A 25634-nucleotide genomic window follows, 5' to 3' on the forward strand; every position below is an offset into this window, starting at 1 on the left:
CGGACATACGCATGTCTCTATTTTACAAGGAGTGGATGAAAAGATACGTATATTGATGAGTTTGGGTCTAGGACTGTTCTGCTCTAACAGACAATACACTGCTGGATACGTAAAATACCTAAGTGGAATATAAAGTCCCAAAAGAAAACAGAAAAATAAAAACATTTAATAATATACTCATCAATGGCAAAATATTAATAGTGGTACCGTCATCCCTAGTAGCCGGCGCTTACTCCAGACCTGTAGCTGGTGCAAGTGATACATAGAAACACGTACCATTGAGATGCCCAAGGCTTGGCATGCCCTTACTGTACATTGACATTTACATACGCCCCTTCCCCTCTCCGTTCAGGTCCTGAAATCATAGACTGTAGCAAGGGCTCTTTGCGCACGAAGAGGAATTGGAAATTACTGCATTGTTTGGAGTATGGTTAATTTCTGGGAAAGTGAGGAGCAAATTTGAGCAAAATACGTCCTTAATGAAGCAGGTCCACAATGTCATTACAGCAAGGTTCCACAGCTAGACTTGTTTGAAATGGCAGGAGACAAGGAGAACTCCAATGAGTAAGAGCATGCAATGTAATGGTATGGTATTTCCCAAAATGCAATTACATTCTAGAACTCTGCTGGTTGTGGGATCTTAGGACTTATGATACAAAATAGTATTTAATTGTAAGATTGACATATGCTAGATACAGCATTTCCAGCAGATAAGTAAAACGGAAATGGCATATGGACCAAATGATATTTTATTTTATGTCTATGATGAAAAAAACCAAACCTGAGCAATGTTTTTTTTTGTTCTGCTGTACATGCAATGGTTAAGGATCTCCTAATTCCTATTTTGGAGTCCCCTGGTTTAATTTGCTTTGGTTTTAGGTTCTTATGTCGCAGCGAGAGGCTCAGGTTTCCGGAATAACAGTGGTCTGCTTTCTCACCTAATTTCATTATCAGAAATGCTTCCCTGAACTTTAATAAAGTCAGACTTAATAGGTCGGTTTATTTGTACAGAGTTTACATCCTTTCATTGCGCTGTTTCTTTCAGGAAAGTTGGGTTGTTAAAAGGCTCTGATCAATTCTCATTTGTAAAGGGATTTATATTGCTGGCACCTGAAAGCAGAGACTAAGAGGATTAAGCTAATAAATGTACAAATAGAAGCCTTATATGTCCATGCAATGTCTTCCAGTGGTGATACTATAATAAAGTTCCAATAACTAGCGATGCTATGAGTTCCTTTCTCCAGTGCTCAATTATGTTTTGTTGTAACTGCCATTAATTCATGCTACTGTCAGGGGGCTATTTACTAAAGCCATTATAATCATGTACACATATACTGTCAGATTACTTATAATTCCTTCTCCCACACTACTTAAAACCCTAAGGTCTTGCTAATTTGAGAACAAGTCGCAAAATAAATTGTGCAGTAAAAATTGTTTTCCATTGTATCCATTTGACATTGGACGTATAAAGATTCTGACACCAAAAATGTGGATTATGGGCCTCATGCCGAGTTAGGAGCAAAGCAAAAAATAGGAGAACATTGGCTCCGGGACAAACCATGCTACAATGCAAGGGGTGCAAAATAACTTTATTTTTTTGCTAACAAGGACAATACTGGTGGTTTTACACGTAGCACACAAATACTTGATAACTTTATTTTTAAAGCTAGAGGGAGTTAATTAACTGACTGTCAGGGATTGGTAGATGTTAGTATATGATTTTAAATAATTGTCATATATTTTATTTTATTTTCTATGCTACTAGGGGGTTGTTTTATTTGGTTATAATGGAATGCTGTGTTTGAATCATTCAGGGTTTGTTAACTTTGCAATATAATACAATTTTTGCACATTTTCAATACAGGACTCCAAGTTTCCAGAAGCCAGCCAACTGACAACAACGCTACAAGCAAGCAAGAGAGAACATCAGGTAGTCTATGCTGTAAGATTAGGTAAGAGAGAACAGCACAATTTGTCTAACTTTGAATGTAGAATTTTACTGTAACGACATTTTAATATATTTGAAGAATGAAGTGTGTTTTATGTATTATTATTCTACAATGTTGTGTGTATATATATATATATATATATATATATATATATATATATAGGTGCTTACAGTCTACATTCCCTGACATATACACACACAAACTAAGAGAGACTGTGGTCACTTTAATAGAAGCCAATTAACCTATAATGTTTTTGGAGTGTGGGAGAAAACCAGAGCACCCGGAGGAAACCCACGCAAACACAGGGAGAAGATACAAACTCCAAACAGATAAGGTCATGGTCAGGAATCAAACTCATGACCCCAGTGCTGAGGCAGAAGTGCTAACCAGGAAGCCACCATGCTGCCCAAATGATGGGTCTCCAAGCGTTTTTGCAGAAAGAGATTTTACTGGGAATTTTCTGTTTAAAAGATGTTTACAAAACATACAATAATACTGTTTATAAGGTAAGAAGTTATGGCTCTTTATAGAGCAAAAAACCACATGTACAGGTAATGACCTCTTTACCGTTCTCTATTGTCTTCCAAACATCAACCATAATATTGTCTGTCTTCTCAGGCATAAACCTTCTTTGCACTGTCACTACTCTATCCCCCTCTCAGGTTCTTTGTCCTCTATATCGAGGCAGATGAATAAGTTCTAAAACTTGTAGAGAAGTGTCTCTTGTCACTGAGAGGTGGCATCAAATGCAAATGCTTTGTCACAACTCTCAGCTGTTCCGGAGCACCCAGAGAAAGGGAATGAGGGCTCTTTCCCATTACATCTGCATGCAGTTCTCAACTCTATAAAAAGGCATTGCTTAAAGTGAAAATCCACATTTTTTTAATCCATACCCCCAATTCATAATAATAAGTAAATTTTTGCGGTTATAGTTTCTGCAGCCTTTCTGTTGTGAGACTGAGATTTCAGCCTGCATGTATGGTACACTTAAGTGGGATCAGGACCGGATTAACCCGGGGGCTTTCTGGGCTAGAATCCAGGGGCCTCAGTCATCTGGGGGGCCCTTGAAACTATTTTTTTTCTTTTATTTATTTCTGTGTACCGCTGGCATTCATCGGATTGGGGGCAGTCAGGTCATGGAGAATGGCAGGCAGCTAACAGCAAATGTTATGCTGATAGCTGCCTGCTATCACTGTACTGCTTCCGCGGTGCGCGTTAATCTCCTTACTTAGAAAATCTCGTAAGAGTGAGACTATGACTCATAGTCTCACTCTCACAAGATCTCCCCAGTAAAGAGCTTACTGCACATCACGGAAGCACTACAGAGAGTGACCCAAGAACGCCTGCTGCAGCCTTCAGTGAAGAAAGGATGGATCTGGACCACAAGGAATAGGAGGTAAGTGCTCGGGGGGGAGGGGGGAGAGTACAGGAGGAATGGAGCAGAGCTATTATTGTATGCTGTATTATATATATCGGGGGGTCTTCACAGTACCCTTAGCCGGGGGGGCCTCACAGTACCCCTAGCTGGGGGGGCCTCACAGAACCCTTAGCCTGGGGGCCTCCATTGCCTTAATCCAGCCCTGAGTGGGATTGGAAGCAGTTAAACACAGAGAGAGAGATGCCGAAGGAGGGGAGGGGGGCACAGAGAGAGACGCTGGAGGGGAGGGGGGCGCAGAGAGAGAGACGCTGAAGTAGGGGAGGGGGACACAGAGAGAGACGCTGAAGGAGGGGAGGGGGACACAGAGTGAGCTGGCAAAAAAGGGGGAGACACAGAATGGGCTGGCAAAGAGGGGGACACAGAGCTTGTATTAACTTGTATGTACTTAGATATATATTTCAACCCTTTCCTATTGTTAAATTTTGTCGCCTGTGATCCAGTCTCTCTCTTTATTATTAATAAGGAGTCTCGATCTTTCTGCCGAACAGTTTCTCCTTATTCAATTTAGTTGGCTTTTCAGAATATTTTCTAGCCACGGCTTGTAATAATTACTTGTTATATCAATATAGTTATTAACATCATTAAAAAATGTACTGTGTGTGAACTCCAAGTACACTTGAAACTTAAATTTTAATCATTAGTGTTAAGAAAAGATACAAACTTCTCAATTAAATCAACAGAGCCATCCCAAATAATAAAAAGATCGTCAATGTAACGGCCATAGAACACAATGTTCGCCATGAAGGGACCAATCCAAATAACTATCTTATTTATAATTATGATATTATGGGAAACTGAGGACAGTGAAAGCTCCCTGATTAACATCTGACAACTTACCGGACACAGAGGGAGATTGGAAGGAAAGGGGAAATACTCCCTAGGTGACATCTACCCAGATCCGGGTAAACAGTTACTTGCTGTTTTCTATGATTGAAAACACAGCTTATTGAGAAATCATTGTGATACCATTTACTTTTGAATAGATCTGAAGTACCTACATGATTGCGATCTATATGGTGAACTGGCCACTCACCTTAGGATTGCTTCAAATTGTTTCTTGTTGAGACAATTTTTAAATAGAGCATGTATACTCCAAAAACATACTGGTACGTTAATTGTCTGCTAACAAATTGACCCTAGTCTGTGTGTCTGTCTGTGTCTGTCTGTGTTTGTCTGTCTGTCTGTCTCTGTCTGTTTGTGTTAGGGAATTTAGACTGTTAGCTCCAATGGGGCAGGGACTGATGTGAGTGAGTTCTCTGTACAGCGCTGCGGAATTAGTGGTGCTATATAAATAAATGGTAATAATATACTAGGTTTTCACCAACATTAAAGCTTCTCTGAGGGTATAAACCCGTTCTTTCTTTTGGACATTACCTAATACACATTGCAAATAGTGGTATTATATCTGTGTGTGTGTTGTATTGTATCTATTTTATTTATTGTTATTATGAAGTATTATATCAGCTGAATTAACATAGGTGATGAATTAATAATGTGTCTGGGGAGTGGCGTAATAAATGTAATGTATTATATACAACATGATGTGACTGCGGGGTGGCGTGATGTGACTGAGGGGGTGTGATGTGTCTGGGGTGTGGTGTAATGTGTCCAGGGGGTGGCGTGATCATCATCACCATTTATTTATATAGCGCCACTAACTCTGTAGCGCTGTACAGAGAACTTACTCACATCAGTCCCTGCCCATTGGAGCTTACAGTCTAAATTCCCTAACACACACAAACAGTCAGACACACAGACTAGGGTCAATTTGTTAGCAGCCAATTAACCTACCAGTATGTTTTTTTTTGTAGTGTGGGAGGAAACCGGAGCATCCACGCAAACACGGGGAGAACATACAAACTCCTCACAGATAAGGCCATGGTTGGGAATTGAAGTCATGACCCCAGTGCTGTAAGGCAGAAGTGCTAGCCACTTAGCCACCATGTTGCCCATAAATAAATGTAATGTTTTATTATAATTAATGTATTATATACTATGTGATCTGTGTTATGTACTTTGTTCACCTATTGCTCGGTTTTCCACATTTACGTTTTTCAACAGGACCCAACCTTCCAGGATCCAGACAAGAATCCAGTATCAGGTTGTGAAAGCTGCAATAACAGGTAGATGAGAGCAGCACTTTTTTATTACATGTCATGTTGACAAGGCCCCCAATAAAATGTGACCACGCCCCCTTTCCACGTAGCGGCACATCTCTCTTCCCACTCTCATTTGGAAGGGGGCCCAGATAGTTGCTGTATGGGGGTCCTCAAATTCCTCTTGGTGGCCCTGGGTGTAAGAAGGGCTTGAGTGAAGACTGGAGGTGTTGTGGTTGTTGTGAATGAGCTTCAGGAGAAAAAGTGGTGGACATTAAAGAATTGGAGCAGAAAAGATAAACAGTATATTGTAAAAAAATAAATAGACTAAAGGTAAAGCAAAAGGCAGCATTAGTGACAGTAAATTGGAGATACAGGGCTCTGAGGCAAATAAGAAGAGCCAATAAATGTCTACTAGAGATGAATAGAGAGAAAGAGAGTGAAGTAAAAGGAAAAAACTGTACAGTGCTGTGAGACAATAAAAAAATAGCCAAAAAAAAAGCATTGGCAGATCAAAGAGGCACAAACGTCTCATCTTGACAGTATTACAGATACTTTACATTGTGTGTGATCTTGCAGCATTGTATCGGCCAAAACTATTGTTTATTCAATTCTTTTTGCCTGAGACAGCTGTCAGTGATGGGGGCACTTTTATTGTAATCATCAACCATAGAGTATTCTTTAGATGATAATTTCTATTTAATGGAAATCCTGTAGTGGCTCCAACCTCTAAAAGAGCACAAGCCTTATTGCGCTGAGGTAAAATATTACAGTATATTTGGTAAGCCCAAAAGAGTTATCTTGCTATTCTAATATTTCCATACTATTTATTTGGCTGTCAGTAGTCCTGCAAGTAGGTGTGGCAGTTATAGGATTTTTCCCTCTGGTGCTTGCCAACATAGAGATTGTATTTACGGGAAGAAGTCTATAAGAGAGGCTAAAAAAATCTTGTTATATTTTTTTACCATAATAGGCCAGCGAATAAGCGGCTATGCTAGGGCTGGATGCATATTAATTAAGAAACGATCTCTAGGGTAGTTGTAGTATAAACATATATTAGTAAGTGTTTTAGTCCAAGACATTCAAATTTTTAGTATTTCTGGCACTATCGTGTTATGTGGTTTCCAAGTTCTGACTTTAAAAATCAAGTTTTGCTGCAATCAAAATCTGCTACAAGTGTAACCTCAAACACCTCTCTGTTAACACTCTCTTGCTTGAGTATCTATACACTGAGAATAACTTGTTCAGCAAAATGGGGCAGAGCGGGACAGGACTCTTGTGTTACTTATACTGTTGCATGACTACAGAAACCATATGCAGTAGGTTCCCCGTGTAATGTGCCATCTGTGCTATCATACTCAAAGTTATATTGTGCTGTCATGTAGGACTGTTTACTGTAATACACTCAAAACTCATTCATCGCTCCCAACAGAGGATTAAAAACAAGTGCTCTGCACTGCTGACATGTTTCACTAGATAGGTGCCTGGTTGCTCTTGAAAAGAAAATGTAATTTTAAATAAAGTTCTGTGAGATAATTTTGTGTAAGGTGGGGTTGTGGCAAGATGTAAGGTTAGCTTTAGTTTCTAGTTATATTTACAAGGGAACCAAGCCACCTATAACTAGTTGGCCAATAAAAGCCTCACATGCTTCCATTTCAGTGCCAGATACTGTAAAACATATATAGAAAGATATTCCCATTAAAAGATAATTCCACCCAATGACTAGACACACTTCTAATTTTCAACAGAAAAGAAAAAAAAGAAAAAGTAACCGCACTAAGTGAGTCTCATACCAAGGTCTATTAATAGGCTCTTAATATAGCCTATTAACCAGGATGTTCATGATATAACAAAGAACACCCTGAGCGGTGCACCCATATACCAGGAATACAGTATATACAGAAAGGTAAAGAGGAAAGTAGATGACTGCGGGGCACTCAGAACAATGGATGAGTATATAATATTAAAATTACATTTTATTGATATACCTTAAAATTATTAGTGATAATACATCCTAAACCCAAAAGATAGCGAAATATTAAAACCAAAAAACAGAAACAAAAATATATAAAATTGCAGATCCACAGCTCCGTGGTCCTATATTATCTGATAGACTCTGAATAGAGAAATACACTAATGTAGATAGGATTGACTGAAAGTATAAATTATTTATTGATGAATAAAAGATATTTTCCTCGTCATAAGGTTTCACAATTGCCAAAATGTCACCTAGATTGTCTCGACCAATATATTGTGGCATACAAAGGTGAAATGCCTATATAATTCAAGAGAGTCCCCCTAATGGTGGCTTTAATAATCGCTATCTGTTGTATAATGATAGGGGAGCTCAAGTAAATGCCTGTCTATCTGGCAGACTGTGAAACATATGTACATTTTTCAGTGAATCACATCATGGAGCCCAGTCTGTATGAAATAACATGGACACCCTCGTTAGTAACGCTAGATACTTAAATATAGATCTCCCCCTAATACCCTGAGTCTCAGCAATTGATCTATGTATCTAAGGGTAGGGGAAACACAATATATATCGGTCGAGACAATCTAGGTGACATTTTGGCAATTGTGGAACCTTATGACGAGGAAAATATCTTTCATTCATCAATAAATAATTTATACTTTCAGTCAATCCTATCTACATTAGTGTATTCCTCTATTCAGAGTCTATCAGATAATATAGGACCACGGAGCTAAGTTTGCAGTGGATCTGCAATTTTATATATTTTTGTTTCTGTTTTTTGGTTTTAATATTTCGCTAGCTTTTGGGTTTAGGATGTATTATCACTAATAATTTTAAGGTATATCAATAAAATTTAATTTTAATATTATATACTCATCCATTGTTCTGAGTGCCCCGCAGTCATCTGCTTTCCTCTTTACCTTTCTGTATACACTTCTAATTTTGCAAACTTTTTTTACTATGCTCAACTATAAGGGGGCCCCATGAAGTTGTTGTACATGGGCAGCATGGTGGCTAAGTGGTAACACTTCTGCCTCACAGAACTGGGGTCGTGAATTCAATTCCCAACCATGGCCTTATCTGCGAGGAGTTTGTATGTTCTCCCCATGTTTGCGTGGGTTTCTTCCGGGTGCTCCGGTTTCCTCCCACACTCCAAAATCATACTGGTAGGTTAATTGGCTGCTAACAAAATTGACCCTAGTCTGTGTGTGTGTGTGTTAGGGAACTTAGACTGTAAGCTCCAATGGGGCAGGGACTGATGTGAGTTCTCTGTACAGCGCTGTGGAATCAGTGGCGCTATATAAATAAATGGTGATGATGATGATGGGCCCTGAATTCCTCGTGGCAGCCCTGCACCCACATAGATGCAATACCCAACAAGATATGTAAGTAGCAACCAAATGGATACATTGTACCTGCAGCAACTTCCCAATATACACATTTGACAATGGATTTATATTAATCTCAAATACAAAGAGTTCCTAAGAATCACTGACCCTCTGATTTGTATATATACAAATGTACAAAAGATTTGTAAATTCTGGGAAGAGTTAATGGCCATTTAAGACCTAGCTAAAGTACTGAGAGAAGATTTTTTTTTTTTGCTCCTCTAATGTATCGGTGACCCACTGTGCTTCTACACCCAAAAAAATCTGGGTGTGCCAAAAATAACCAATTCTCTTTGTTTGGGGTCATATAAACATTTAAGTCTGTATTAATTGGCTTGTGCACGTTTCATTGCCTCCTTTTGGATTAACATTAAGTAATATACAAAAAAAATCTTTGAACTAGACTCCAGAAGTCCCGTTACTTGCAGCGCTGATGATGGAATTAACAGAAACCGACATTTTATTTTGACTTTCCTCCAGTGGAATCTTGGATCTCTGGAAACTCTTAGAGATCAATGTTACAAATTTATGATTGGATTAAAGCCAATGTGGGTGACAATACTAATCCTCCCGTGTTTTGTGCAGGATTCATATGTTTTCATAAAAGGAACGACTGATTTCTTGCTACACCTTACTCTGTTGTAAGTTATTTACCTTGGCCTCATACCCAATATTGTCTTAGATGGTTTTTCATGAAATTCAACCTCTGACATTGGCCCTGAGTGTCTACTAACAAAAATAAATAATAAGTGCATTTTGTAAGGAGATCTGTAAAACTAATATTGTTCAATGATGCTATAACTGGTATGCTTTAGACATCAGTTTAATAAAGTTTATATGAATGACCCAGACTCCCATTAAAAGATTATTTAAATGTATTAACCGCTTACCATCTGCTGTTTAAGTTATAAGGCACTGTAAAGTTTGAGTAACAGAATGCTGGAAGTTGATCTTTAATCCTGTTTTAAATGAAAAATACACAATGTTTATAAATATAATTCATTTTTACTTTATATTTTTATAATTGGTCACTACAATATGGTTCTTCTATACCAGGGGTAGGCAACCTGCGGCTCTCCAGGTGTTGTGAAACTACAAGTCCCAGCATGCTTTGGCAGTAGATAACCGTCAGATAGGTGGCAAGGCATGCTGGGATTTGTAGTTTCACAACACCTGGAGAGCCGCAGGTTGCCTACCCCTGTTCTATACAGACAAAACACATTTTTTTTCATATAATTCCATTAATGAACAGTTTTCTCTCCTTTTGAAAAAAAACCTTGCTCTCATATGCACTTTTAGTGGAGGTTTTTTGAGATCTCTATAAATCCCTTCATGCATCCTGGTCCTGGTATTATTAGCACTATATATATATATATATATATATATATATATATATATACATACATGCAGTGAGGAAGGGGTGTGGTGCAGTATTAAGGGTGGTATATCCCCAAAAGCCAAGGTGTGTGCAAATGCGTACCAGATAGTTGTTTGAAAACAGCTCATCAATATACAATGGTTTTTTTTGCCGTAGTCATATAGGTCTGCTATGGTCTGGTGAGCTCCTGTAAAGAGAGAGATAACCCATATAGTGTAATATCATTACAAAGGTAAATCCATTTAATCCCAGCCACCCAAGATTAGGTGTACCAGAAAATAGATAAATATTGCTTATCTGTGGTATATTCTTCTGACACTTGGGACTCTTCCTTATACACAAAGGCTCATCAGCTGGGTGAGTATTCAACAGCTACTAGCGCCTCCAAATATGCAACCAGAAAAAAGGCCAAATATAGGGTAGTAGATCCAAAACAACAAAATCAATACAATACAGTGCACTAATTGGCAGCATACCAGAAATAATAAAATAAAAGGCTTATCTGTATCTCGGAAGCATGGAAACCGCCTCAGTTTATCCCGGTGTGTCATCGGTAGACGTGGTAAAGGTTTGTCTGTGTGAGTTGCTTCTAGGTCACGCACAGCAATCTCAGTCAGGTGCCAGCTAACACACTCCGCAGGTATATATTAGAAATAAAGATACCATATAGTGTAGTATTTTTGATCAGAGAATTTATTCAGATATAAACATAAAAAGTGAACAATCACAATATATAAATTATCATATGCTTATCATGGATCCATACAAGTTAGGTATATAGCTGACAATGTTCAATCTCTAGAAAATCCATATAGTGACTTCCAATGGTCTCCGCACAAAAGTTCCTAATGTGGTTCCACTCAGGGACTAGAGAGACAATAAATACCTTACAATGTATGGGGTAAGAGTATCATGTAGCCTCATGGCATCTCATCCTTAAAAGAACTTCCTCAGGAAGATGTATATATATATATATATATATATATATATATAATATAAATGTCTAGTGGCGTGTTAGTCTGTGTGTGTGTGTAAAAAATAAAACCAAGCTGCAGCGCCACCTGCTGGGCGAAGTTATACACTGACCTACTAAATTCTTAGTGTGTGTGGAAAAAAAAATTCAGAAAGGGCTGAAATTTGGTATACTAAGATGTTTTTAATTTGTTAATTTAATTTGTTAATTGTTAAAAGTGTTTATAAAGATTTAAAAAAAATATATATATATTTCTTGAAGGAGAAGTGACAGTTGGGAGTGGTTGGTGGTTGCCGGGGGTGACAGTGGGGAGTGGTTGGTGGTTGAGGCCTGGGCTATGGCCCAAATGCATGACAAGAACCTTTTTAACACCTTAAGTAGCTTGATTTGACTAGAATGCATGAGTATCATGCACGGGTTAACTTGTATATATATATATATATATATATATATATATATATATATATAAACACCTTCCTTCTGGGTGGAGTTAACTTTGCCACAGGAAATAGATCACCGCATTCATATGCTAATCCTGAGCAGCTAAACAGGTCAGACAAGTCCCCTACCTCATGCTACGAGGTGGGGGAGGGAACCTACATTTTGTTTACTAATGTAATTCAAACATGGCAAAATCTGAAATATTATATTAGAAAATGGAATATCCTTATCACTGTTGATTGGATGAGTTCTGGCCAATCAGTAGTTGGTTGTAACTTCTATGTGCACATTAGTAACTCCACAGCTTTCTTTAGGAAGGGGTCAGCAAATTCCCTCTTACTGGTAAGAGGTGTAAGAAGCGTGCTGCACTGATAAAATGATGGGGTACCAGAGACCCCCAACCAAAGAACTGGAGGGAGAAAGGGGAGAGTGGGGCTTAAAAAACAGAGGTGGAAAACCCATCTTAGTGTAAAATGCCATACTAAAGCACTTGATTTTCTTCTAAACACATTTTTTGCAGGTCATGATATCTCCTTAATGTCATGTTGTGCACTGTTCCTATAGATTCCTTTTATTTATTTTTTTATGAAACTAAGGAATGCAGAGCTGACGCCCCTTTTAGTGTTGTGCAATGATAAGAACACGTCAATTGCAGATTGAATAATTATTTGCTCGATATCCTAAACAACACAATTTAATCAGCTTCAAGGGATTGAGATTTTGCAAATTTGTAGGTGACACAATTTTACTTATGAATTAACATAGATTTTGTAGCCACGCAACTTTAACTTAAGGTGTGGGGAGAATGGTAGTTATCAATATCTGGCTACTATTTTAGTGGGCTGCCTCTTGCAAAGTCTAGACAAAGATATATAGAAAAAGGTCATTAATATGTGCTGATAAACCAATGTAATAACACATTAAATCTAAAATGGTAACACTTCAAATAAAAGTTTAGCAAATGTTGTATTGAAAAAAATTATGGTCAAAGATCTTAAGTGAAGAAGATGGAAAGTTCATATTAAGTGGTGGTCCAAATGTGGTGGTTCGCTGGTCTTATGGGCATCTTATTCACAGTCTAAAACATGGTGACGCAACCAATAAGCAACTCCAGCAAATGTGGTTATCTTCACTTACAGAGCCCATATAATCAGGTGCATTTACACAAAAGTAACATGGGATGTCACAATATTCACTGCACTTTTGCACGTTCATAAATATTTCTTAATGAAAGCCTTAATGAAAGCATCTGTCTGATTGGTTGCCATAGAGTAATGTAAAATTATACCTAAATGCAATGTTAATAACTTTTCTTTATATCTTTATTTATTTTAATACATGGTGACACAAGTAGTAATAGACAGGACTTTTTTTTTGATAATCATTCTTGTAAAACTGGTACACCCACAACAATGGTCTCTGCTCACATCAAAGCTGGTAATTCATGTATACATAATTTAGTACATTCTTACATAATTTTCAGTATTACTATTGTAGAGACTAACCCCTTGTTAACTGACAAAATAACTGCTCTCCTTTGTTGGTCTTTCATTTGCTGCTGATCCAAAGTCTAAACATCTGGGAAATGTATACCATAAAAAAACCTTACTTGGCCAATCAGGGATATGAAAATAAGAAGTGAGTAGTATCACCAGAGGTGCAAGTAGGGTCGGAAAATAAATCTCCACCTCTAGTTATCTGCAGGAAAAGAGCACCTTTTAATCTCAACATTTTAAAGCTGTAACTTGGAAAAATACTTCCAACTTTTTGGGCCATTAATGATAATTACGCACATGATCAGGGTTGGGTCTAACATTAAGCGAACCTAGGCCATCGCCTAAGATGCCAATTTTCAGTGATTTGTTGGAAGCAGGAAAAAATGGGCACGTGTAAAGATCTGAGCAACTTTCCAAAGGGTCAATTTATGATAGCTAGACGACTAGGTCAAAGCATCTCCAAAACAGCAGGTCTTGTGGTGTTTCCCGGTATACAGTGGTTAGTACAAGGAAGGACAACAGGTGAATCGGCAACAAAGTCATGGTTGCTTAAGGCTCACTGACGTGCATGGGGAGCAAAGGCTAAACCGACTAGTCCAATTCCACAGAAGAGCAACTGTAGCAAATAACTAAAAAAGTTCATGCTGGCTATGATAGAAAGGTGTCAGAACACACGATACCATCTGCTTGTTGCGCATGGGGATGAGTAGCCGCAGACTGGACAGGGTGCCTATGCTGACTCTCGTCCACCACCAAAAGCACCTACGATGGGCACGTGAGCGCCAGAACTGGAGCATGGAGTAATGGAAGAAGGTGTTTGGTTCTGATTAATTACATTTTCTTTTACATTATGTGGACTTGCTGGGTGCATGTGCGTCGTTTACCTGAGGAAGAGATGGCACAAGGATGCATTATGGGAAGAAGGCAAGCTGGAGTAGGCAGTGTGATGCTCTGGGCAATGTTCTGCTAGGAAACCTTGTGTTCTGGCATTCATATGCATGTTACTTTGAAAAATACTACCTACCTAAGCTTTGTTACAGACCAAGTACATCACTTCATGGTGAATACCCACTGATGGCAGTGGCCTCTTTCAGCAGGATAACACGTCTTGCCAAACTGCAAATATTGTTCAGGAAAGGTTTGAGGAACATGATAAAGAGTTCAAGGTGTTTAATTTCCCCAGGTCTCAATCTGATTGAACATCTGTGGAATGTGTTGGAAAAAGAAGTTCGAACCATGGAGGCACCACCGCGCAATTTACAGGACGTAAAGGATCTGCTGCTAATGTCTTGGTGCCAGATACCACAGTACACCTTCAGTGGTCATGTTTCCATGGGTCACAGCTGTTTTGGCACAAGGGGGACCTATACAATATTAGGCAGGTGGTATTAATGTTGTGGATTATATATTTGTCAAAGGGTAGTTTGAGGGGAGCATAGTTTTGATATTATTATTAAGCTCCTGAAAGAAAGAAGAAATCTGCTACTTAAATTATTGGAAAGCCGAAAAATAAAAGTGTTTCTAAGTCGCACACAATATATACAGTTATTATATAGAGAGTGGCTGCATCTTTTTTTAAACATGTATTTAACTATTATAGATATATTATTACACTATTAATACAAGTATTCACTTTCTCCCTTGAGTGAACACAATCCAAGACTCAGCGGTAGCGTGTCTATAAAATTCTGAGAGGATACTTTTCCACAAGCTGGGGTGCCAAGTCAGACATCATTTTACTTTTTTAAATCATTTGTCTGGTATTAAATGTAAAACCTATTCTATTAGTAAGTAACAATTGTAGCATGACACTTCACATACTGCTATCAGATAGTTCCCAGATACAATATTTTGCCAACAGTACGAAATAAAACAGACTTACATAGTGATAGAGTCTCACACTAGGACATATAGTTGTCACAAAGTCACTTGGTGAATAGAGGTTACTGCACACAAAGTTCTGCTCACCAGGAAAATGTACACAAATGTCTTAAAACACTTAAGAACCAACCTCTAATAAAATAAACTTCTACTATCATCCTTAATCACTGCTCAGTTAAGACAAATTTATGGCTTAAAATTAATCACTTTATTAAAAAAAATTGTCTGCACTGGTATTTTATGTCATACGGTTTCCTTTTACAGTGTTCTATCTCCATTCAATGTGAATAAAAGTAATACATTGTATTACTCATATACTGGGACCTAGAATTATATATTCATTACACTCTTGAAATACTTTTTCAATAACAGCAAGGAAGGAGGGGGGGCTCTCCGAAAACTTGTGCTATGTACTAGGACCAATGAAAGAGCTAAAAAATAATAAGTATTCCTATCTGATTCCTGGTCATCTAAATATAGATGTAGCCCAATTAACTACTAATTTTAAAACGTATACATTTTATTGTACTTTTCTAAAACTACTTTACAATTCCCATTCAAATATCAAAGCAAAATATTGAATTAAAATATAGTAGTCAGGAGAAAAAAATAAAGAAAATGTGCTTCTTAAAATCACCACTTAATTATAAACAGTGAGAGTTCCCCTTTCCAATATTGTTGCATGTTTGTATCTTATTTCATCCTGTGTTGGAGACCCAATTATGTAGATTTCACCACATAGATCCATCATAATGAATTGGAATGCCAGATCTGTTTAAAACATCTCAAATTCATTATATAGGATCCATATGGTGAAACCTACATAATAATATTAATAATTAATGTTACGCAGAAATCAATGTTTTTGCTCTGTACACACATATTATTTGCAAGTACTCCATACTTTGCAAGGAAAACTGCTTAAATCCTTTCATTAACTGGTTCAAACATCTGCTCCTCTTAAAATACTCTTGCTCTGTAAACCTATGTGCTTTAGAAGAAATCTATATGCACTTGTGTAAATCAAATTGTCCAGCACCTTCAAAAAGGGTTTGAGCTACAATTCAGCCAAGAGATTGGAAGACTTATGTGTAAAAACCTTTTTGCAGGACTATGTTTTAACACCAAGGGTGTAGTACAGGGAGAGATAGATAAGAACTTTGGAACTGAGAACCTAAAAAGAAGGAGCAATAAAATCACTAAAAGCAAATCCATTCCAGTAGAAATTTACAAGTGTGAATTGTGACACAGGTTAAAGTAGAGGATACAGGGAGTTCCAACATCACAGTAAACAGGAGGGAACAGTCTACATTTATTACATCTGCTTTTGCATCCATATTGGATTATTCTTATGTGACAGAGAAGGAGTGTTGGTCAGAGAATCTTCAAAAGTGATGTATTGTTCTTTCAAGAAAAGACAACCAAAGTGCTATTACCAGAAATCATGTGTGTCGTGTCAAGTTATGTGTCCCAGAAAAGACTGTGTTATTTGTTTGTTCATCCCTGTTGTATACTTGCATGTCAGAACTTTGCACAAGCAGAGAGGATCCACATATTTGTCACTCTCTGACATCAAAGACGTGAACTTCTATGTTTGCTTTTTAAAAATTATATTGCATTATCTATGTTATTTTATTTGAAGTCAGATTGAGTGCAATAATAGTGTATTATCATAACAAGTGTTTTTGTGACTAGAGTTTGTGTATGCTCTCAGCTAACTTGTAGATAAGTGGGCCAGAGGTACCCCCTTAATGTGATAGAAGATAGAAAGTGGGAAACATATAAATTGTGTCTGTATACATTTTATTGCGGTCTTAGGATATTGCTCTGATAATTCTTAACCAAGATTTAAACTGCTTTCATAGAAACATACCAACCTCTAGAATACCTTTTTTCTATAGTAAAATATATTTTTAATAACAAAATGAAATTAAACGTTTAGTAATCCACGCCTCAGCAAATAAACGTGGCGGTGTGGCTTCTACAGACCAGTTTAGTGTATTGAGTTTTCATTTGTGTGTCTGAGATCGGAAGTAAGTAGGCAGAGGGTTTCTTAGTCTCCCTCTGATGCCCAACGATGAAGATATTACTGGATCCTGACTAAAGTGGAGGCACTGTGCAGAAGACATTTAGGTGAATATTGATATTGATTTAGTAGAAGTAAAGTACACTCCCTGCTTCCCACACACATGATAGGGAAAAGATGTGTTCAATATATTTATATATATATATATATATATATATATATATAGTGACAGAGGAAGTGGTTTTCCACAGGCTTCTAAGAGAGAAATTAGCTACTCAGCTGACAGTCTGCAGATAAAGGCTGCAGACAGGATTAATTCCCTGCAGAGTAAGACTTTTAGGGGAGAATTCAATTAGTATCAAAGTGTCTCCGGAACGTCTGTGAGACACTTCGCGGCTGGGGTTTGACAGAAATGACAGAAGGAAAATTAGATTTCTACAGTAATTGGCTGGCAATGTGAGCGGCGCGATGTCCGTCTGCCACATCGCCGGCAATTGAATTTCCTCCTTAAGCTGCACACACACATATGGACAATATTGCCTAAAGAGGTTGTAAGACTCAAGGGAGGGGTTTCCCTTATTTAAACCTGTTTGGTATACTGTGCAGCGTGACCGATGCCAGACAGTGGCCAGTGTCTATGGAGCTGGTCAACTTTGTGTTATGAATTACTTTGCCATCCTGACAATAAAAGCAAAGTAAAGAAGGTGTTCATGTGTACCTTACCAGATGTCTACCCGTGTCACAAGTGTTGTCAGAAGCGGGATTGCAAGGGACAGCCAAAGCATGGCTGTCCACCCATCCAACCAGACACAATGGTGATGAGTGAAATGTATTGAATACCACTATCACACACCAAACTGTTATAAAACTGTAGTTGCAGTGGGGAGATTGTTTTATTGCAGAAAAAGCAAATATTTTGTCTGTAGCGAGACAGAAATTGGAGCAATATATCCGTGAACTGTTCAGCACCTGTTTTAGTTTTACAAAAAAAGGAAATGTTTTAAAAATTGCTGTTTGTTGTAGTGCCACTCCTGGTCATTCACTGAGTTGTGAGTTGTGTGTGGTCAGGGAAAGAACCCTGTGCACAGAAGTCTGCTAATTGCCTTTGGAAACAGGCTGGAAAATGCTGTATGCGTGTACGCATCAAGATTTTAGTTTAAGGCTGCAAAAGAACAAAGAATAATTGTTGCCAGTGCAAATTATCTTTGCTACAGCTAAAGATTACACATATAAGCATAGATATCCAACAAAGAATACACCAGGATTAGCTGCTATACACAGTAAACCAGCATACAATACCACCGATCTTTGAAAAAGTCAGCCCTTGAGCAGACGAAACGCGTCAGTAGAAATGTTTTAATGGATGGAAGTATATACCTGGATCAGCAGACTGTTTACATTAATTAGCACTGGACATAACTGGACAAACGGATACATTATTCCATCTCCACAATTATGAATGGAGACACTCCAGATCGGGAATAAGACACAACATTTGGCTGTTGGAATTCTACAGGTGAATTGTTTCCCCAAGAGCCCAATGTCTTTTCTTTAACAGCAAGATTGTGCGTGCGTAGGATACATAGTGTCCATATAACACTCCACTGACCATCTGGAACTCCCGTCTGTGATTGAGTAAACAAGCACCCTCATTAGGTGCCAGTATGTTGGGGTGAGACTGTTTTCTATTTACCGCTACTTTGTTTACTACTGGCTCATTCTTCCAGCTATTTATTGACCACGCATGCCCAGGATTTTAGACTTTTGCATTCAGTGTACTGGCCACACACTTCGTTTTTTGATTGCTCATTATTCTTTTAAGTGAGGATATTTTTATTCAAGATTGGATTTTTTTACTTTGTATTTGATGTTCTTTTTGCTTATTCAGATTTATTATCATCCATATTATTGCAAGAGGTTACACATCTATTTGTGATTCTTGTGCATGTTGTCTATTCTTAGATTATTTATTTATTGTTATTAATAAAAATTATATTTTTAAACGAAGTCCGCCATCCAATATTATTATATTTTTTCTTATATCAGGGTTTTTCCCATAGGGCATCCTATCTTGCTCTAATACCACAGAACTTACTGCACAGCTTCAATTGTGTTAGGCCACGCTCCATACACATATCACTAGGACTAGGATATATATATTTTTTAAATCTTTTCCTCTGTTTGATTTTTTTTTATATTCTTGGTATGCATTTCCCTATATCTGTTTTTTTTGTTATCATTAGTGATTATCGGTTGTGTAAAATATTTTTCTATTACTTGGTTGCATTCTTTACAAATACATTTTTAAAAGTGATGTATTTATTTCCTCAATAGTAGGTGTAAAAGGTTTATCATTAACCAGTTTTACACATCTCATACATTGGAACATGATAAACAAGACAGCCATTGTCAGTCCACACGTTTATGGAATCGACAAAACTCATAAAATTGAAGACTTTCTAAAATAAAATGTGTAAACTGCAGGGGACATACAAACTGCTTTCTCTAGAACATTAGCATGGTCTGTGTCAACATAGGCATTGTGATTAATTATGTCTACATTCTGGAACAGATAGGTTATTACATACAGATGTAGCAAGAGACAATAATCTTTTTCATACTGGGCGATTCTGCTGCCATTGCATAGCCCCAGCAGTATGATTTCTCCATGCATAATGTTAATATTAAACACCAAAACGTTTATTATTTTTATTTGCAATATATTAGCTAACAGTATGGTAAATATATAAAGCTGCAAGAGTGGTAAATTAAACTATGTGAAATATGCTGGCAATGACAAATTAAATCAACTTTACATTGATGAATCAAAAGAATGGACAGTCTGAGTGGAGGTAACTGCCAGTCACTTGCAGAAGAAACTGTGGTTAAAAGTTACCACCACTTGTATCACAGATGCTGCATTGTATAATTAAAAAAATCCTACAAACAGGGATCGCACCCCTTCTCCAATTCCTTAACCAATCCCAACACTAGACAGCCTGGGTTGGTTCCCACGATAATAGTGAGGCCACAAGTGATAGTTGTGTTTTCTTATTCAATTAAACTTTGTTTAAGTTGTGTACATCTGTTTTACTCTTTTAGTATGATGGGCATTCTTAAGTCCTAAATTATACTGTGACCACTGGCAGGGCCTAATTAAGGGTTCAGACTGCCCTAGGCTAATACAGTTGTAGTGCCCCTCCCTATCCACACCAGGCTAATTCACAGTATGCAAACACAAATTTGGCTTTTTTCATCCCCACTAAAATTTATATCTGCTTTTCAAAACCGAGAGCAACTTGGTTTAAACAGGTCATGGCAATCTTTGTCACTCATTTCATTTTTATTAAAATCAGAACAATATAACGGAACAGAGGCATGAACAAGTGCTACTGAGGGTAAAGATGTTAAGGGGGAGTGGACTGTCATGTCTGCACCTTTTGCTGCACTTGTCTCTCCTACTCGTTTATACCCAAGTGCCTGCAGGAGCATGAATCCTTGTTCTTCAAGATTAAAACCTTACTTCATTTTTCTTTTTACTTTACTTTTACTTTTTACTTTTGGGAACAACAATTCTCTTATATATTAAAATTAATTTCAGTTCATGCCTTTCCCTGTCACAATTTTGCATGCCCCAAGAATCTTGCGCTCAAGGCTGCAGCCTAGTCAGCCTATTGGATAATATGGCCTTAACCGTTTTGGTTGGAGAGGCCACAGACTGGTTTTCACTGTGCTAGCTTTGAACACCAATAAACCCCTTGGCATCTCTCCTCCACTTGCTCTCATTACAATAATCTTGCTGGTTTGGTTCTGCAAACCAGGGCACATTGTTGTGTCTCTTCCATAGCTCAGTGGGATTGTCTTAATGCTGCCTTACTCCTCCCCTCTGCCTGTGCAAACTTCAATAACAGTTTGGTAATGTATAGTAATGTATAGGAGGGGAGCAGTGCCAGTCTATGCCCTGTACTGATATTTTCGCTTGAGCACATAGGTTTGCTGCACAAAATGGCCACTTAGGTGGAGAAGTTTGCACAGCATACCTGATTTTGCATAGCACTGCAGAACTGAGGTTTAATATTGATTAACTAGGCTATACTAGTGACTATAGTAATGACTATAGTAATGACTATAGTAATGACTATAGTATTGAGAAAAGATGATAAATTTTGGGACAGGGGGAAATAACAACTTTGCCAACCGGTATAATGGATAGGTGTCTCCAAGTACATTATTAACACTCTCTTGAATTAAAGACTCCCCAAAACTCTTGTACAGCCCTTTTTTAAATATTATCTTTTCTCTAATACAGTCCAAATCAAGGAGAAGGGGGAAGATGGAAAAAGCTGCACGAGTACCTGGGACTCCCCGTCATTGCTGATAAATCACATGTGGTTCCTCATGCTGGCCACTTATAACTGTCTGGCAGTGAAAGAGAGACCGGTCATTCTTCCTCATAGTCATTTTGCATCTGTGAGCAGCTGGTTCTTTCATTATGTGTTTTTCTAGGGACCATCTTCCCTTAATAGAGGATACAGGTGGTCAAGGAAGAAGCAAAAAATTTTTTATTTCCCATTTGGACTATAATGGATCAAAAGAGAAAATGTTATTTTATATTTAATAAAGTGATGAATGCAGGTTTTGGGGAGTCGTTTCTTCAATTAAAGTATATTTTAAAATAAGTTGACTTTGGGGATGGGGGAGTCTGTTTTGAAAAATCCTTACTGACAGTTTACCAGGGAAGACAGATAAGTGAGACATTTATACTGAGAAGAATATCTGACGGAAATCATTGACAGAGCGATTAAACAGCAGAACTGTTGTATTATCTTACACATATCAAATGCAGATAAGTGTAATACTCGTTGCTGAAAGTGCATCAAGCGTGATTGCAAAAGGGTATCTATTTAGTAACACAATGCACCTTGAAAACCTAGCTGTGCCAAATACTGGTTGTATTCTCTCCACTGACCTAAGGTAGTTGGATATCTCTATGGCATCTTATCTAAAGAAGATGGGGTTGCAGTTAAAGTAAAATAGGGCTTTATAAGGCTACCATTGGAAAATGGAAACTAATGGAACCTAAATACTCAATAAAGCAACCCTTGTCAGAGGTGCTCTCCTTATCTTTTATAACTAGATATTTTGTACTAACCCGATTTACACCTATTTATGTACAGCTAAATTATTATTTTTCTTTTCTACTGAAGCCATTTACCTTGTCGTGCTTTTTCTTTCTTTTGGTAGTGTATTTGTAAATATATCTTTTTTTAAGGGTTAAGTGTAATATACAGAAATTTAGCTAGGGGGAGGGGGGCAGTTTTTGCCTAAAGTTACTTTCATGTAAATAGGGTGCCCAAAACTTGAATTACTTTTCCTGAATATAATGTACATACAAAATGTGTGTACTTTTATATATATTTGATGGATAGTTATTGGATAGAAAAAAAATCTGGAACATTTTATTAATGCATTTTTCTTTAATATTTTTTTAATCTGTTTTTTTTTGTTACTTTTGACCAGAGGAGAACTTGAAGAGTCACAGGAGACTGCAGTTAATCTCTTCCTGCTATCACTTCTAGTCCTAATGTGTAGTCCCCCTGCTTCTAACATGGTGGTAACTGGGAATTGTCCTGGTGGCCTCCAAGGAATCCCAGATGTGAAAGCTCTCTATGTGCCTGCATTGGAAACACACAGCTCTTACTGATGAAGGGTGAAACTAATTAGACAAGCATTCATGACTTAAATGCAGGCATACAGGTGTGGCTTTACTGAAACTATCGCTTAGGGGTCTATTTATCTATTTATCATAGGAAGAATAGCCATAAATCAGTCGAAAACAGATGTTTTTGCTAATGTTAAGACTTCTCCGTTTGCTTCTAAGAAGGATTGTAGTGTTGCCCATATTGCCGCAATACACCGATCGCTTTCGTCATCTCAGGATAGAGGAAAAAATGCTTTATTTCATTGAATAACTTTAAATGGACTTTTGTTAAATAGACGCCTTCGTTTTACTATTGCTCAGAATTATTTTATGAATTCTGCCATTGATGGTTATAAAAAGTCTTACTTCACTGCTCTTTTTTAGTGTGGTGTTAGGCATCTGTTTCTCTTACATATCAATGCTGGTGAGGGATCGAGTAGGAATTAGACCCTCTTATTTGTAACGACTGATCCCAACATGTGCTTTAAATGTCCGTAGAGCCATATTTAGCTCCCCTGTGTTCTCAAAAGATTGCACATACGAATCATTATGGGGCCCATTTATTAATTACCAGGGTTTTGCACTGTTAATTATAATCCCCATTATCTGCTCACGCTCTTTGTCTTCCCTACTGTACGGCACTGCGGTGCCTTACAAATCTACAATAATAATAATAATATTAATAATAATCTGTCATCACAACGATGACAGATAATGTTTTGTAAGCATTTATTAAAAAATCATCCCGGGACAGCACATCTGGTAGGAGACTGTCCTGTTGATGGCTTCACTTACCTTAAAATTTTAAAATTCCTGTTGTCTGTCTCTCCTCTCCGGTCACTAACACAAAGTGGCTTTGCACTTGCGTGACCTAAGGTCGTGCATGTGTAGAGACATTTTGCGAAAGTAACCAGAGGGGAGAGCAGGTAAGCTACGCTGAGGGATCTGAAGATCCCTCTACCGCAATGTTCTGCCCATAGGATTCAATGGCTAACACCATCTTCAGATACGCAGGACAAGTTCCAAAAAGGTAAGCTTTTTGGAACTTGATAAAATTGCCCAGACTGCAGTCCCCATTGACTATTATGGGAACTGCGGTTAAGGCAGTCATTTGTCTAACGCAGAAGAAATTAATATTTTACATAAAAATGTCAAAATCATGCGGAAAAAGCTGTTTCCGCCTAGTTTAGGGCTTCATAATTAGGCCACTATGATTTCTTTGAATATTTTATTTCTAGAGTATCCTTATTTGAAAATGTATTACCCATTTGGACAGGACTATGAGAAAATATAGTGGATAAAAAAGTTTTGTACTGCTTCCTATATATTGTTCCTATATTAAGGCTCATTTATAAAGGTGCCACACAAATGCCATTTTTTGCATATGGAAATTGCATGACTTTGCAGACCAATATGGTTGCATCTGTGAAGATGAGAAATTTAGCATCTTGCTGAGTAAGTGCAGAACATATTTGAAAAAAGGACATGATCTTTCCATGACGGACTGAAACCAGGTCTTAGCTTATACTTTCAATGAGATGCTTTTTGCTCTTTCTGGGTGCACTTATAATGGAAAACTTGGAACAAAGCAATACAAAAAGTAAAAACAGTGGTTAAACATGTAATAAAGACAGACCAATGGCCCTTCAATCTTGATTACTTTAGACATAAATGAGGATAAATTATGTAATATTTTAGGAGAAAAGTAAAACCACAATCTTAAATTAATTTAAATGAATGATAGGTTTGGTCCTAAAATAGTAATAGGATGGGAATGGATGTGGGATAGAGGATGTGGGAGGTGGGGACGACATCCTTAGCTACTAAGACTGGGAATGTGGCACTTGGCTGTGACATCATAGCTAAGCAGCACACTTCTAGTGTAACATTGACGTGGATGGAGGAAGAGCAGCCGTAGGGATATTAAAAACACTGTATGAGTGACATTATGTCACTCATTCAGTGTTTTAGGCGACCACTAGCTATTGGTGCCCTAGGGAACCACCTAGATTCACCTAATGGTAGCCCTGGCCCTGGGCTCATTTGCCCAAATTAAAATGTACTGCATCCCTGGATATTTTGCGATTCATATATTACCTATATGGTGAATGTTTCTGTGTGGTTACAATTCAGTATACATAGGGAGTTGGCCATACCTTCCAGCAGTCACTATTTTCCCAGAACAGTTTAGCTTGGTGGCCAAAAGATGCGTGCCAGCAAAAAGGGGCAATTTCTTGGGTAGATCTGGATGAGGTTTTGGTGGATTCTAGGCATAGACTATATTCTTGTGTTTCCTATCGGGTAACATGCCTGAGCGGAGCTGCAGATTCCTGTGGTTCTTCTGACAGGGGAGTGACAGGATCTGTTAATGTTTGACTTTCCTAAGATGGCTGACAGGCGCAGCTTCACCTAATGATGTCATCAAGTTGGACTCTATGACTAATATGCTGGGAGTTCTTTACAGAGTATTTTAAAATGCAGGTAGGGGAAACAGGTCTCTGTGGATTACCCTGGGAGGAGAAGTTTTGTTATCCATGTCCCTGCAACAGGACATAGGCCTAATAGGCAGAGTTTCTAGCAAAGTTACTGTGTCAGGCGCCGTCCGCACGGCCGCCTGACTGCCTGACCGCGCGTCTGGTTGCTATGCAACCAGACGCGTCACTTCCGGATCCCCCCCTGCCATCCATCTCCTAGCAGTATGACGCGCCCCGTTGCTAGGCAACGGGACGCTATGTGATTCCCGGCGGCAGGCATGACAGCGCTGCAGCGCTGATGCTGATTGGATCCCCACACTATTTAAACCTCTTCCTGTCCTCTAATCAGTGCCAGAGTATCAGGTCTTCCTGTCTCCAGCGTTGTGTGTACCAGTTGCTGTATTGTTCCTGACAT

This window comes from Mixophyes fleayi, chromosome 8, assembly GCF_038048845.1.
Source record: "Mixophyes fleayi isolate aMixFle1 chromosome 8, aMixFle1.hap1, whole genome shotgun sequence".
Lineage (NCBI taxonomy): Eukaryota > Metazoa > Chordata > Amphibia > Anura > Limnodynastidae > Mixophyes > Mixophyes fleayi.